Source organism: Triplophysa dalaica, chromosome 4, assembly GCF_015846415.1.
Source record: "Triplophysa dalaica isolate WHDGS20190420 chromosome 4, ASM1584641v1, whole genome shotgun sequence".
Taxonomy (NCBI): domain Eukaryota; kingdom Metazoa; phylum Chordata; class Actinopteri; order Cypriniformes; family Nemacheilidae; genus Triplophysa; species Triplophysa dalaica.
In genome coordinates, this window is record NC_079545.1 from 21485025 (window position 1) to 21500222 (window position 15198).

Consider the following 15198-nt stretch of genomic DNA (forward strand, 5'->3'; position numbering starts at 1 on the left):
AAGATGATGTCTCACCAACAAGCACATTTGCATTATTTACTGATTTTGAGTAAGTTTAAAGGAGGCATGAATTAAAATCACAAATTCAACCCGAGCTTTTGTTATATAAGGGGGAAATCGTATTCACGCGAACATCATGTAAGTGAAATCATCCCCTGCGGATGCGTCACATGAAATACAGATGTGTGTAGGTCATTTAAAAATCACAGGATGTCTCCATAATACAGATGACGTGCGAAAACTGTGAATGGTGCTACTGTGTAACCTAACATTACGTCTCTAACCAAATTCACAGAAGGCTCCGACTAGTCAAACTGCTATCCATTCAAAGCAGTGGGCGTTTACTTATCAAGCCTTCAATGTGGCCCATTAAAATTGAGCATTTGTATAGCTGGCCTCAAAACCAGTGTAGAAAAAAGCATATTACTTCTTTATTTTGAGGTTTTGAAAGTAAAAATCATGCAAACGTCATAACTAGACCTCATACAACAGTATAAAACAATAAACAAGGCCAGTTCATGAGAACTTTAACACAAAATGTCTGAGGTTGCATGATTTTATGGAACACGTCTATTTTTTTAACAAAATTTTCCACCCTTGTCTGAGGGTGGAAACACACCACCAACAAAACGGATAGGAGAGACTGAGCGGATGACAAAAGAGAGGGAGTAAAGGATAAATTAAGAGGTTCTTTTAGGCTGAAATGAGGTGGAATAAAAGAGACAGAAGTACTCCGTTGGATTAAGAAAATTACAGCCAACATAAATGATTGTCAAAGTCCTTCAGTGGAAACAAAACTGTATATCCACATGACCTATTATTAAGTTTTCTAAACAAACAAACAAGCCTGTCATTCCACAGCGCTTTAAAGTGCATGAAGTCATGAGTACTTGGTAAATATATCATACAGTTGACATAAATTCCGATCAAACCATTTTCTAGACCAGTGGTACTGCATGTGGGGCTTGACAGTTCACCGAAACCCCAACCTGTGGAACTCGATCGCAAATGCACGGAGGAACGCAATTGCAAATTGACGGAGGGCAATGTCTCCTATGAAGCTGTACGCGTCAGCGACCACGTAGACTCAGTGTAGGTCCTGCACAATGCAATTTTAGGCTGCGCACGAAAGCTTAATATCCACAAAGAAGGCAAACGTCCACTCATGAAGCAGCAGAAATGACCTCTCCGTTCATTTTACGAAACAGGTAGATCATTTAAGTATGTTTGTCCTTTAGACTGTAATTAACCTGTAATTTGTCACATACAGTTTTTTTTTGCTTCTTTATAAGTAGTTTATGTATATAAAAAATTGTATAGATTATTTTATCTATCCTCAATTTACAGTATATGGGGGGGTGACAGTTCTTAAAATGGGTTTACTGGGGGGCGTGACCATGAAAAGGTAGAGAACCACTGTTCTAGCCCAACAAAGCACTTTCCAGCATCAAAATGTGTATGTAGATCACAAATTGGGAACTTAATGTAAAACTGTTGTCGTTTACACATCTTATGAATATAATTAAAAAGCTCATAGTTTGGAATCCTGATGACATCTTCCTTGTGCTTTAATTCCGGCTTTAAAATGTGCTTTTAAATGTTGTTTTAACATATCTGTGTGTCAGGAGTGTGTGTACAGAACCACCCTGGAAATATAAAATTCCACCCTTTTTTTTTTAAATCCCCAATAAACCTCTTGTAAGAGCTGTTGGCATTCTCTTAGTAACTTGACGTCACATTGATTGAGACTTCCCTATGACTGCTGATGGGTTCTGCTGTCTCCACCCCCATCGAGTTGTACACTGTCCGCCATTGTTTTCAGGCTGGACTACTTAGAGTGAGCTACAAGAATGTTTTGTAAACAAGGTGTTTTGTTGTTGGATGCAAGACTGAACATTACTTAATTTATAAATGCATTTAATCCCGACGTTGAGCCTCTAAAGACGCTGTGGATTAGTTTGATTTCTCAACGGAATGTGCTGAAGTGAAGTGTGAAGTCACTTTACACCGGATGCTTCACAAACAAATGTTAGTAAAATGCTTGATTCATAATGGGTCATGTTTTCAGCTCTTAACACATTTACATTTATGCATTTGGCAGACGCTTTTATCCAAAGCGACTTATATTGTATTATCCTTTACATTTTACATAGGTATTTGCAATCCCCTGGGATCGAACCCACAACCTTGCTCTTACCACTGAGCTACAGGAAAGCAATATGACGTGTTTGTCCCATGTATTGTCACGTTTAAAACAATGTGCACGTTGTAAAGACATAACTCGAGGTGCATTCATTTAAAGACAGCATGTTTTCAGTTTTTATAGATAATGATGCGTTTGTCGAGGATAGTGCTTGTGAATCAAATTCACGCTGCATTGAATGTCATGCCGTCATATCTATAAGTGCGTTCAATGAAGCGGTTTGTTTTTCCTGTTTGATTAGGAAAATGGTAGGTTTTCGAAGCTTTGATTGTGTTTTTTGGGTGTTTAACAATGGATGTTGATGTTTCTAGTTTAAAAAATCTCTGCTAGAGATTGTGCTTGTTTTCGAAGGAAATGACAACAGACCGAATGGCGTCAGACCGGTTATATTATCACTATTAACAGAAGCGTTAGTCTTGCCTTTTTATATTGAAGCCGAATTAGATAATTAAACAAGCAGATTGAACAGAAGACATTTGCAAGCAAGACTTCAGAAGACGTTTCATAGAAGTGTTTAAGACAGAGGTATGCGCACACACACACAACATCAGTGTATCACACAGAACAGCTTTCACAGCCGATGTTTAAGTCATGGAAGCTGTTATTTGTATCTGTTGTGTATTTTGAGCTAAAACTTCATAGACACATTCAAAGGGCTACATAGTGGGGCCTTAACAACTGCACAGTTTCTCTTATGGTCCACTATCACAAATACTAATTGTTATCTAGTTCCTAGGATTTCCTTTTAAAGTTGTCCATGGCATTCCATTACAAACAATATTATATTTTTCAGCCTTTCTCATTTCTCTCAAAGTAGCACAATTAGCCTTAAATTAATATTTTATGGACATTGATTATCATATATTCTCATATAAGTCAAATAGTGTATGCCCACAGATTTAGGTGATTTGGCGATGCTGTTGCCACCAAAGGCGCCTGAGTCACAAAACAGGCCACTGTCATTTCGCAAAATCAAATAAAGTGATAGAAAAGATGAAAATGTCTTTCTTATTCTTTTTTTAAGCAAATTGCATGTCTCGAGAAGAAAGTACTTGCATATTTAAATCTGAATGTGAGAATTTTTACCTTATTTTGTGTGTTCTACCCCGTTTTCCTTAAAATATATTTTTATAACTTTTTAATTTTCATAGTTATTTGTCTTGGTGGCTTAAAACAGCAGGACCATGTAATGCATATGGATGTAGATTATAAATATCAGCAAATATCGGCAAAATGTTCAGCAAAACATGAATTTATACAACCTAGAAGTTTCACACTGCAGACCTATGCTTGCTATTTGAGTTTATGTTGTAAGATAAAACTCAAAAGCCAACTGGTCAGTTTTATACTCTTTGCCGTGTAGCAAAATTGTGGCTCTATATAAAAAATGAAATGATTTCTGTAAATTTCCTTTAACAACCATACTTTATAAAATAGTCATTGTGAGTGATAACTGTTACAAAATTAATAGTCGTGAAGTGTAATTTATGAGAAGGGGATCATATTTAAACCCAAAAGGTAATTCATGTCCTAGAATCCAATACCCGAAGTGGTCATCTGAATTCAGTTAGCCAAATAAATAAAAGTGCCTGTCAGAGCTCCTTAACAGTAACTTACATCAAGCCAGAATGATCTTTTACTCATACAAGCAGGTAGTTCATTTTATGCAGCTTCATAAAAGTCAATATAGCATTCAGTTAATAAATAAATAATTGGGTTTACAGCACATATTTCCACCAAGTTTAATATGCGATAAACAGCACATATAGACACAAAAAAGTGTGAAAACTGCTAATATACCGAAACGAAAAACAAGACAGTGTTGTAGTCAGAAGATATCTGAAACAGGCATTCATTTTAGAAACAATATTGCAACAACAACTAGCTGTATATTAAATGTGTATACAGTTTGTGGTTATACTGCTAAAAACAAAACCTATCTCTCTCTCTCTCTCTCACACACACACACGTGCACACACACTGACATTTCAGTTACAGGTTGCCTTACACATTCTGTTACACAGAATATCTATATAGGCTAATGTATGTAAAATAAAAAAAAATAAAACGTCTTTTTTATTTTCCTCGTTCTCTCTCTGTCTGTCTCTTTTCTAACTTCCCGTTCTCTACTTCTTCCCCATGACAGGAGTTAAAGCTAGCGGCAAGCTGAGCCTCCCAAGCGGGTTTCCATCACATCGGGAAATGGCAGACTAAAGATGCTCCCAGCTCTTCCATGTCCAGACGCTGCCCTACATCAAATGTTGTCAAGCTTGCTTGACTCGGTGCAAACTGCAGGGGGACACTGTAAAATGTGGAGCACATCTTATTACAAAGGCATGAATTTAATTTCACAGGTTAAACCATTACCAAATGTATCTGAGGACACATGGAAACACTTAAAAGGAAAAGAGTGGAGTTAGTTTAAGATGCTGTAAATACAATGCGTTTAAATGATGTTCTGTTCACAATAATTTGTATGTGTGCTGTGAATATTATAACTTTTATGATGGAAAATATGTATTTCTTTTGGATATTATTCTAATAACATCATGTTGCTTGAAAAGAAAGTGCGATGAAAGGCTATCTACCAAAATTGATGGTGTAGATATGAAGGAAGTGTTAGTATTAACACATTGTGTTATTCCATTTGACACATTATGTGCTGGTTTGTGTGAAATACATGAAAGGGACAACACAAGTTGTGTTAAAAGTAACAAAAATGTTTTGTCCCAAGAAATAACACAGAGATGTGTTCTGTTTTAATGACAATACATTAATCTGTTACCTAATACTTGTGACCCTAGAAAAAGAAACCATAAACAAACAAATTCTCGTGAGATTCTTATTAGGGTGAGAGTCTTACATTTTTACTGTGTCCAGCCAGATACCCAGGAAGTCCAGAGACGTTGATGGGCATAAGGTTTTATCTTTCGATGGAGGAACTCCTACATAGCTGAAAATGTGTTAAAGCGTATCTAGGATAGGGGCTTGTCGAGAAGGAAAATCGATCATGCAGAAATCATCGAGTTAATGAAGAATGAATGGAAGCTTGTATACATTCAGCAGGATCCAACACAGGAGAAAGAAAGAGGGGAGAGAACACCGACAGACAGGGAGGACGAATAAGGAACATGCAATTTGTAACACCACTGGTTGATTCTTTTTTTCATTTAATGCCAATGTGTCAAAGACAAGCAATTCTGCAGAGCAGATTATGAGTTTGTGTGTCAGATGAATTTGTGTGTGTTACCACCATAGACTATGAACCATGGACGTTGTGTCCGTGATTTCACCCGTGGGTTAGTGAAAGCTTAGGTTAGTGAAGAGTGAAGGAGTGAAGTTAACATGGGCAGAGGCTGCCGTCGCCACTCCCAGTTAATTGAAAATGGTCAAAAGGGAAGATATGATGGGTGGAGCTGAGGTGCCTGGTTGGTCAAACCACCCGTCACTCACGTGACCACGCCCTTAATTGTGCATACTTTTAAGGCTAAATATAATTTAAACGGATGAGTTTCAAAAAAATTAACCCCCCACAGTTGTCATGAAGGGCAAAGATAGCTATTTAGACCAAAATAACATTTATTGCTGTGAACATGTGCTTTTCTGCTATAAAGTCGGGCATCTTAACATGGTGCTCAATGAGACTCTGCTCTGTTTTGGAGCTGTTTTGCTGCTTGATTACCAAATGCAATGACCTTGTTTATTTTTAATAGATGTAAATTAAAGCATGATTCAATGTTGTCTGCAAACTCAAATAACATTCTAGTAACATGTACCAGACCTACAGCATTTGAGCATAATTTCAGAATCATTATATCATTTCAGTTCGAAATTGTCTGGGACTATGAATTCAAGTTAAACATAAACATATGTCGGTCTGTTTAAAAATTATTAAGCTTAAAAGAAACAAAGATAGAATAAAACGGCGCAAAATAAAAAAACAACTATGAAGAAAATGGAGAGAAGTGCACGACTGTAGAATGATCTGCATAACAAACAGGGGTAAAAACAAATATCCCAGGAGCCTGTTATGATGGCTCTGGATTCTGGTGGGACGCATTTAAAAAAGACTATCACAATAAAGACCAGCTTCTTCCTCTGAAACATGCATTCACGCACAAAAGACCAGAGAAACAAATAAAGAAATACAGTATGCATCAAAACTGCTGTTTTCTCAGAGAATGAGGCCAGGGCAACATAGTTTTTAGAGGAAATCGGCTGTCTCATCGCCAAACAATACAGATGTTACATATGAGCTGCTTAGGGACGTCACAAACACTGAATACGTTTTGTGCTACCCCTAGTTTAGAAGACATGAAACATACTGCCCACACACACTCACAAGAGTAATCACACAAAACTGGGGTAAGATATAGTCTTCAAGGTAAAATTAGGGTTTTATGTTTAGGTTACACTTAATCAGTGATCAACAATTAAAGTTTGAATTACAATATATAAATAAATAAATATGGGGGTTTATTCATGCCTACTTAACAAGCCGATTAAACATTGTGAAAAGCAATAAACAGCTCAGTGCAATAAAAGCATTTCTCAGATTCTGGGCTTTCTCCCATTGTGGTCTAATTATGCTGTTGTTTTTATAATCAGCAAAGGCAGGTTGAAATGAATGCTTAAGGCATTTGTGCTAAAACAACATTTCTCTATTAAATGTGTTCGAATTGCTAAATCAATGCTACAATATATTCCCACTTTTAATGAATTAAAGGGACAGTTCACCCAAAAATCATTCACGTGCGCCCATAGTCATTTTAAAGCTCTATGAGTTTCCTTCTTGTGAGGAACATGTAATAAGATATATTGATAAACAACATTGGCTTTCATTGTACAGACAAAAACACATTTCTATTTCTGTTACACAGGAGGAGGAGTCACATACAGGCTTTGATCAACATAAATGTCAATTTTTGTGTGAATTATCCCTTTAAGTATCCCTAAATATGTATTTGAGTATCTCTTATAGTTTAAAAAAGGTCTTATGTATCATTTCAGAGGTATGAGAACAACTGCTAAAACAGATAAGACCATTTATCTCGGTACTGTGTGGGTCATAGAGAGAGTGGAGTGATAGATTAAACATATACGTGTTGAATGTATCACTCCACTCTCTCTTTGATCATTAATGGTAAATAACGTAATCTGTTACTAATACCCTATAAAACATTTCAAATATCCCTTTTTTTATAATAACCATCTGGATTAACTTTTTCTATTATTTCCTACATGATATACATTTCTACTTTTAGAGTATCTTTCAAAAGCTTAACTTGGTCCTGAGTAAATTTTATATGATTTATAAACGTCACATTATTGAATAATAAGTAGACCTGATATGTATTTTCTTCTTAAAAAAACATCTTTAACTCACAAAATGTTAATTAAAATATAATACTAAACACAACAACAACCACTATTACATTTACATTAAGTCATTTAACAGACTCTTTTATCTAAAGCGACTAAAGTAGGGGAAAACAATACAAGTAATTTGTGCAACAAAAGAACAACAATGCATAGGTGCAGTAACACTGGTCTCAGTTAGCCTTCCTCAGTATACGATGCGAAGAATAATTTATAAAAAAAATTTGGACGGGAAAGGAAAGTAGAAAAGAAGTAGAGGACTGTACTAATGGGTTAGATGTTGAAGGAAGAGATGCTTTTTTATCTTGTGGAAAGAGGTAGATTATTCCAGAGTCGTGGAACACATCCGGAGAAAGTGCATGAGAGTGATTTTTTTCCCTTTGTGGAATCGCACCACAAGACGTTGTGAGATTGCAGAATGCAGGGATCGGGCGGATAAATAAATCTGAATTAGCGAGTAAAGATATGGGGATGCCGAACCAGTGGTGGTCTTGTAGGCCAAGAGCAGAGATTTGAATTGGATGCGCGCGACTATAGGGAGCCAGTGCAACCTTACAAACAGAGTAGTGATGTTTTACAGAGTATTATTATTTTTGTCATTTCAATACAAACATGTAAGCATTATGTCTGGCCACACAGGTACTACAGTCGATTTTGTGAATTTTTACATTTAAATTAAACATTACCTGTGCTCTCTACCCTCACATAGATTACGATTTCTTCTTCACATCGCAATTTCTCACTTTTTTCTTTAAAATACATTTACATGTCAATGTTCAGTTTACATATTTTTATCCACAGTTCCCTCGACAGCTTCTAAAGACCCGAGCCCTCACAGAGTAGCTGTTAGGGATGTCAAAATATTATCGATATCGTGTTATTACAATGGCAAAATTGCCTCAATATTATTGTTGTCATATGACTGTATGAGACATTAGGTCTTCCAGGCCTAACATAGAGAATGTTAGAAAAAATAATAGACGTGACCTTTGGCGAGGTCCATCTGGTGCAATTATTTTATTTTATAAAGGGATTTCTAGGTCATTTGACCCATCTCATACTATAACTCACACCTCTTAGCAACAGTAATGATTAGAGGATAAAGAAAAGAGGATGCTTATGGCACGTTTCAAAGTCATCATTTGTCGTTTTTAAATATTGCAATAAATATCGTACAGTAGACTTTACACTGAGGTATTTTCGATATTACTAAATCCCTAGTAGCTGGGCTCATTTTCTTTAGCTGACACCAAGCCTGATCTACCATGCTAATGTATTCAAGCTGAACATACTGTGTTCCTCATTATCCTACTATTCTACCAATTTCCTAATTTCTCTCCCTACTTCCTCTCTCTTCCCCTCACTCTCTCAATTTTTCTTCAGAGATGTGCAATTCTAGAGTTCATTAAGTCAACTTGAGTATTCAGAGTGAAATGAGCTGTAAACTTTCTTACAGCGAGAGTGGGCCGTCGGTATACCAAAGAGGATTTGTGGGAGATTGTTCTTAGAGGCTATTGTATTTAATCCAAAATGCGTAAAATTATTAATAATGTCACCCTTTTAGGGATCATGAGAGGGTTCATTTGAGAATTCTCTGTGTTCTACAGAACATCCCCTGTAACTTAATGTATTATGTGGACAGTCTGCTTTCGAAGAGTTTTATTTTGTGTAACACCACACCACATATAATTCAGTTCATTACATTATGCAATGATTCTGCCATGGTTTCTTTTGAAACCTTTTTAATGAAAGAAAAAAGTAACAAACTGTCAGTTTTTTCAACATTCACTTTTTAGAACAATTGTTTATATTTAGACACATAGCCTCCATTTTTTTATTCAATTCACTTATGTTCATATTCAGTAGAAATGTAGTGCAGCACAATTCCTTGTATAACACATCACACGTTTACAAACAGAACTGTTTATAAATGTTTAATGTTTAACCTGAAAAATATGAAATGCAACTATTTATTCATCCCTGCTGCTTCTTGTGAAAAAATTAACCCTGTTTTCGGAGGATATTTAACTGTGTTTTGTCTAAATATAGGAGCTTTACCAAGCATTTTTATACCTTGGTACCTTGATTAAATCTTAGATAATTTTATAAATGACAAGGATCTATCAGAATTGTGGCCTTGGAATTAAGGTTCTATCTGTTTGTATAGAAGTTTTGAGATATTGAGCTTCAAAGTTTTTGTATTTTGACTTTATTAAAGCTTTCTGTTTTCCAAATAAGTTCCAAAATGTACACAATATAAAAAAAGCAAAATAAATTGAAGCAGAATAAGAATATGTGAATTACACAATTTTGACAAAAATGTCAGAAAGAACCTTATAATTCCAAGGCAACAAAATGCTTTTGAAATTATTTATTTCCATTTTTGATAAGCAGAATTGAGAGCTTCAACCTAACATAATTTTCATGACAAAATTTCAACCAATTCAAATGTGGAGAAATTGTAGTCTGGTGGGTGCGCTTTTTAAGACACACCTTTATCTCTCTATGGACTATATATTATAACCCAGATGATATGATGAACCTACAGGCACTATACTGGCTTTAACGATTTTTATGCCTACAGGTTAAAAAAGATAGACTTTTTTCATTTAAAAAACATTTCATCACTTTTTCCTTATATTACATATTTCATCTCCACCTGGACGTATGGTAAAATGTCTTCAGAAAGCAAGAACTTAGGTGTCATTAAGATTTAACAAAAATCATCGACTTTTTTGTCATCATAAATGTTTGTCAATGGGTTTTGAAAAAGTTTTACCAATAAAATATTAAAATAGTTTGTAAACTTTGACAACACCAGTGTTTCCCCTACAATTACCTTAGGGGGCGCCCCGCCCCTCCAAAGGCATCCCCTGCCTACCTGTCATGAAACTCAGTGGAGAACATGGCGTAAGAACCCAATTGCAGGCACAGACAGGACAAGACAGATGAAGGGGTTAACGGATTTATTAAATAACAGGGCTATAAAACACAAAACAAAACCCACGCGGGGGAAAACAGGACAGGAATCTATAACTTTAACAGGAAACACTGACTAACTAAGACTACAAAACAAACACTGGAAATACAAACACTAAACTTACACTTACTATGACAAGGGTGATAAACACGACCAGACACGGGCAAGGAACAGTCAAAACAGCATACAGGGTATCATATACAATGAACGCGCACAGGACAATGAAACATGAGGACTCTTTATAGGGAAGACAGACAGAGGATCATAACGAGCAACAGGTGCTGGGGATTAGCACTAAGGAGAGGCTGACGAGGAACAAGATGTAGGGAACAATGACGAGACACGAGAAAGATCACTCAATCTCACACAAAACCATAGGTTATGCCATGACTCCACTCAAACAACAAGAATAAACATGACATGATAGTGGAATCATGACACTACCCTGAAGGTCAAGTTAATTTTATTTTTTATATAGCGCCAGATCACCTGACAAGTCATTTAAGGTTACCTTTTGTATAGAACATGTCTATTCCTTGTTCTTTCTTTAAACAAACTAAACAGCATTTACACGGAGGCATGTCATTTGTGTTTCTACCAACCAGCGGACAGAGAGGGTGTGTCGTTAAATATGTAAAGTCAACCACCTGAAATGCAGATTAAAATATTAGCGTTTTTAAATGCTCCCAGGGTGGTGAAAATGGCAACATTCGCTCTCCTGCTCAGAGTCTAAGTACAGAAAAGACACACCCTCAATGGACACTTTTACTCTAACGCTTGAGTAAACAAAAATGAAGAAGTAGTCTAATAAAGTATTTTTAGCTGTCAGTCAGGTTACTGTTTGTTATATAGGTTTGTGACAGATTATATAACGTGTATCTACATTTAGCATTGATGATATTAATAATATAAATAGCATTAATAATCAGCATATTAAGAGCATTTTATAATGAATCATGTTTTAATAGGAAAGATTATTAACACTCAGTTCTAGTGTAAATGGCAAGGAAAGGCTGTACTTTTTAGTAACTTTGTAAGTGCTTCTGCTCTGTCATGATCCTGTCCTTCTCATCTGGAGGATGGTTTTTGGGCAGGGTTGTGATAGTACCATGTCTTGTGTCTTTTTTGCGTTCTGTGTGGAGACACATGGCCTCTGTAATGACATTGCGCCACTTGTCCTCCTGTCACGTGTTTTGGCTTCCCCTTAGTGGTTTTTGCCCGTCCCCTGCCGTCACCTTCCCCATGTTATTATCCCCCGTTAGTGTTCCCCCATATTACGCTCCAGTTCCCTCTGTGATTCCGTGTGTTCATTTCCTGCGAGTTTTCCCTACGTCAAGTTTCTGAGTCTAGTCTTGCCTGCCATTTTTTGGATAATTTGTTTATCATGTTGGACTCCCTTTGTTTTGCCCCCTTGCGGAAAGTATTTTGTTTGAAGTCTTGTTTTTTGTAAGTGATGCTCTCCATTGTGGGTTTTTGTTTGAGTTGTCTTTAAATAAAGTGCTTTTTTTCTCCATCTGTCTGTGCCTGGGTTTAGTCTACAAAATGATGACATGCTCATGATTAAATTCATTTCAGTTGTTAAATTTTGTTGTCAGTAGTTTTTTAAATATTAAAATAGACCATAGGACTTTGCTTTAGCACCAGACACAACAAGACATGTTCTCAGTTAACAGGCCTTGCTATGTTTCATACATACTATGGGTATCAGAATATAAAATAAATGGCATGATAAAATATTAGATGTTAACTTTTTATTCAACTGGGTTCAACTGACTAAATATTATTTATTAAAAAAAGTATAGTCGACGACAATATGTACTTACATGTGCATATATAGAGACTAAATATTCATCTCATTTGTCTCGTAAAATCTTGATTCTACCTTGGTTAAAAAAATAAATCTATTATTGTCAAGACAGCTGTTATTACAAGACGGTCTGAAATTAGATTCTAGCGAGAACCTACCTGCCCGTTTATCTGTAAATAATCTGTGAAATCTCTGCAGCACCATACTCATAAAGACTAATTTCATGTGAAAATCCAGATCAGTTTCTTCTAGGGTGGGCAATAGTGATGCGCGGGTCGTGTTGGGGCAGGTTAAGAAATTGTCACTTAATTTGTCGGGTGGTTCATTAAAAACAAAATTAAAAACATGTATGTTGCGTGCAATTCCCTATAGCCTATATTAAATACTTGGGAATATATATTTTCTTATTTTATAAGGGTTCTTTGGTAAGGTAACAATATGTAGGCCTATAGTAGCAACCTAACTTGCGTGATGTCCCTAAACCAAACATGTCATGAAAGCGCCAAGCAGCTCCCGCCGCCAACAACAAAACAAACTGAGAAATAAAAGTGAAGATAAATGATGAGGTGCGGCAGAAATTAAGGTCGGGAATTTACATAATTTAAAGAAAAGAAGGTCAAACTGCTAAATCTAATGTTTTGGACCTGTTCTCAGAAATACTTGCAGCAGGAGACAAAAGCAGTATCCGCTGCGTGAAGTGCAAGTTTACATGGTTCATATGCGTATGTTGTTGCCAGTTTACAGGGCGATTTAATCTAATGGCTGTTTCCAAGCACTTTTAGGTTGAAATAAAGTGTGTTTTCATTTACATTACAATGCATAATATGTCTATTTAAAGGTCGCGGGTCGTAAATATAGAAACAGTGGTGTTGTACGGGCCAAATCATTTCATAACAGCGGGACCAGTAGGTTGGAACAAAAAACCTGCACCACGCATCACTTGTGGCAGATAGTCTGAGGGTGTTGCAGTGTTTATAGACATTTTCTGTCAGACAAAGCCCATAGCAACAAGCAATATTTTGGATAAACCTTATCTTTCATTGAGTAGAAATATGTAGCCTGGTTCCCCCTGCGAAAACGAGGTTTCGCCTTCCTGACACAGCTCGTCCTTCTCGGTGCCTACTCTGTGCAGCAGCCGGTCTGGCAGAGTAAGCAGCAGCAGCACATTCTTAACCGCAGCAGACTTGTGAATGAATAATCACAATGATTATACTGATAATGACGGTCTAGGCATGAACATGAATGTAGTTCATCTGTAAATATGCACATAGTTTGTTGCACAGACGGACGTTTGTGGTGCATGATAGATAAAATAATATAATTCACTGCTGTATAACAGCGTATTGCAGTTATTATTCAAGATTTAAGCAATTCAGTCAAGTTACTGAAGGTCATTAAAGTACTATAAAGTAGTTTTTTGGGGGGGCATTTAGTTGTATAAAAATGCAGTACTGTTTATGTAACAGCTCACAGAGTAAACGAAAGTAGGCTTGATGAGTTAAGATATGATTATTAGTATATCTAAAGTTGAATTATTATATATAATTATAATCATTTTTATTAAAACAAGTTTCCTTTCTGTTGGTCACTTGACATTGTGTCAAGACAGGATGTGATTTGAACATGAGAACATATCATGTACTTTTAAAGGATCCTGTCTTTGGCTGTTTTAGAAGCTTCAATTTAGTTTTGGGTCTTTAACAATTAATGTCGATCTTTACAATTTCAAAAATGGCTTATATTTGTGTACTGTTCACCGCTGTCCCGCTTCTCTCACGATTGGATTTCCTCGCCCCTTTTTTGGCGTATTCCTTTGGGCAGCAGTTATTTAAATTACTCTGAATAGTGACATCATGTACCCGGGAAGTTGGTTCCTTCCCCTCATTCAGGGCAAGCATGTGCTGCTCCGCTCAGAAAGCACGGCTGCCATGGCTTAAATCAACCACCAGGGTGGCAAATTTCGCAATTCGCTGGAAGCCTCCTCCTCTGGAGTTAGCAGCTGGTGAAATCCCTGCGGGCCACTCATATCCCAGCCGACCTCAACCAGACAGCTGATGCACTCTCTTGGCAGATTCAAGCTCTGCGTAGAGTGGTGACTCCAACCCTGCGCTGTCCAACTCATTTGGGAGCAGTTCACGCAGGCACAGATGGACCCGTTTGCCTCCCTGGACAACGGCCATTGCCCGCTTCGGTAATCCCTTCGGTAAACAAGCGTAAGTGCGCCTTCCCCCCAGTGAGCCTTCTTGCACAGGTCCTGTGCAAGGTCAGGGAAGTGGAGCATCGAGTCCTGTTAGTTGCGCCCAATTGGCCCAAACAGACTTGGTTCTCAGAGCTGAAGCTTCTGACGACGACTCGCCCCTGGCCGATACGCCTGAGGAAGGACCTTCTTTCTCAGGGGAAGGGCATGGCCTGGCCCCCGAAAACAGACCAGAACTTGCAGGCGCTCCCCCTGGGAACACCCAACTGTATTGTGTCCCATACGTACCCTGCACCTCCATTTGGATCTCAACAGAGCTTCAGAAGCTCTGCGCAGCTCTTTGTCTATTTTGGAGGACAGCAGAAGGGGAGACATGTCTCCAAACAGAGATCGGCTCATTGGATCACTTTGGCGTTCCGGTCCCAGGATCTCCCGTGCCATGCATGCCATTTGCCAAGTTAATTTGTCTTTAAAAGTACAATCAGAGATGAAAGGTGTAGTGAGGAAGGCATGACGGGAGCCGTGAGGCGGGCACGGTAGACATATGTCTGGGCCCGGTCCTCTCTCGTCAGAAGTTCCGTCGCTCGTCCTCTTATGCTCCCGATTTCCTCCGTGAGATATTTGGGCCGATG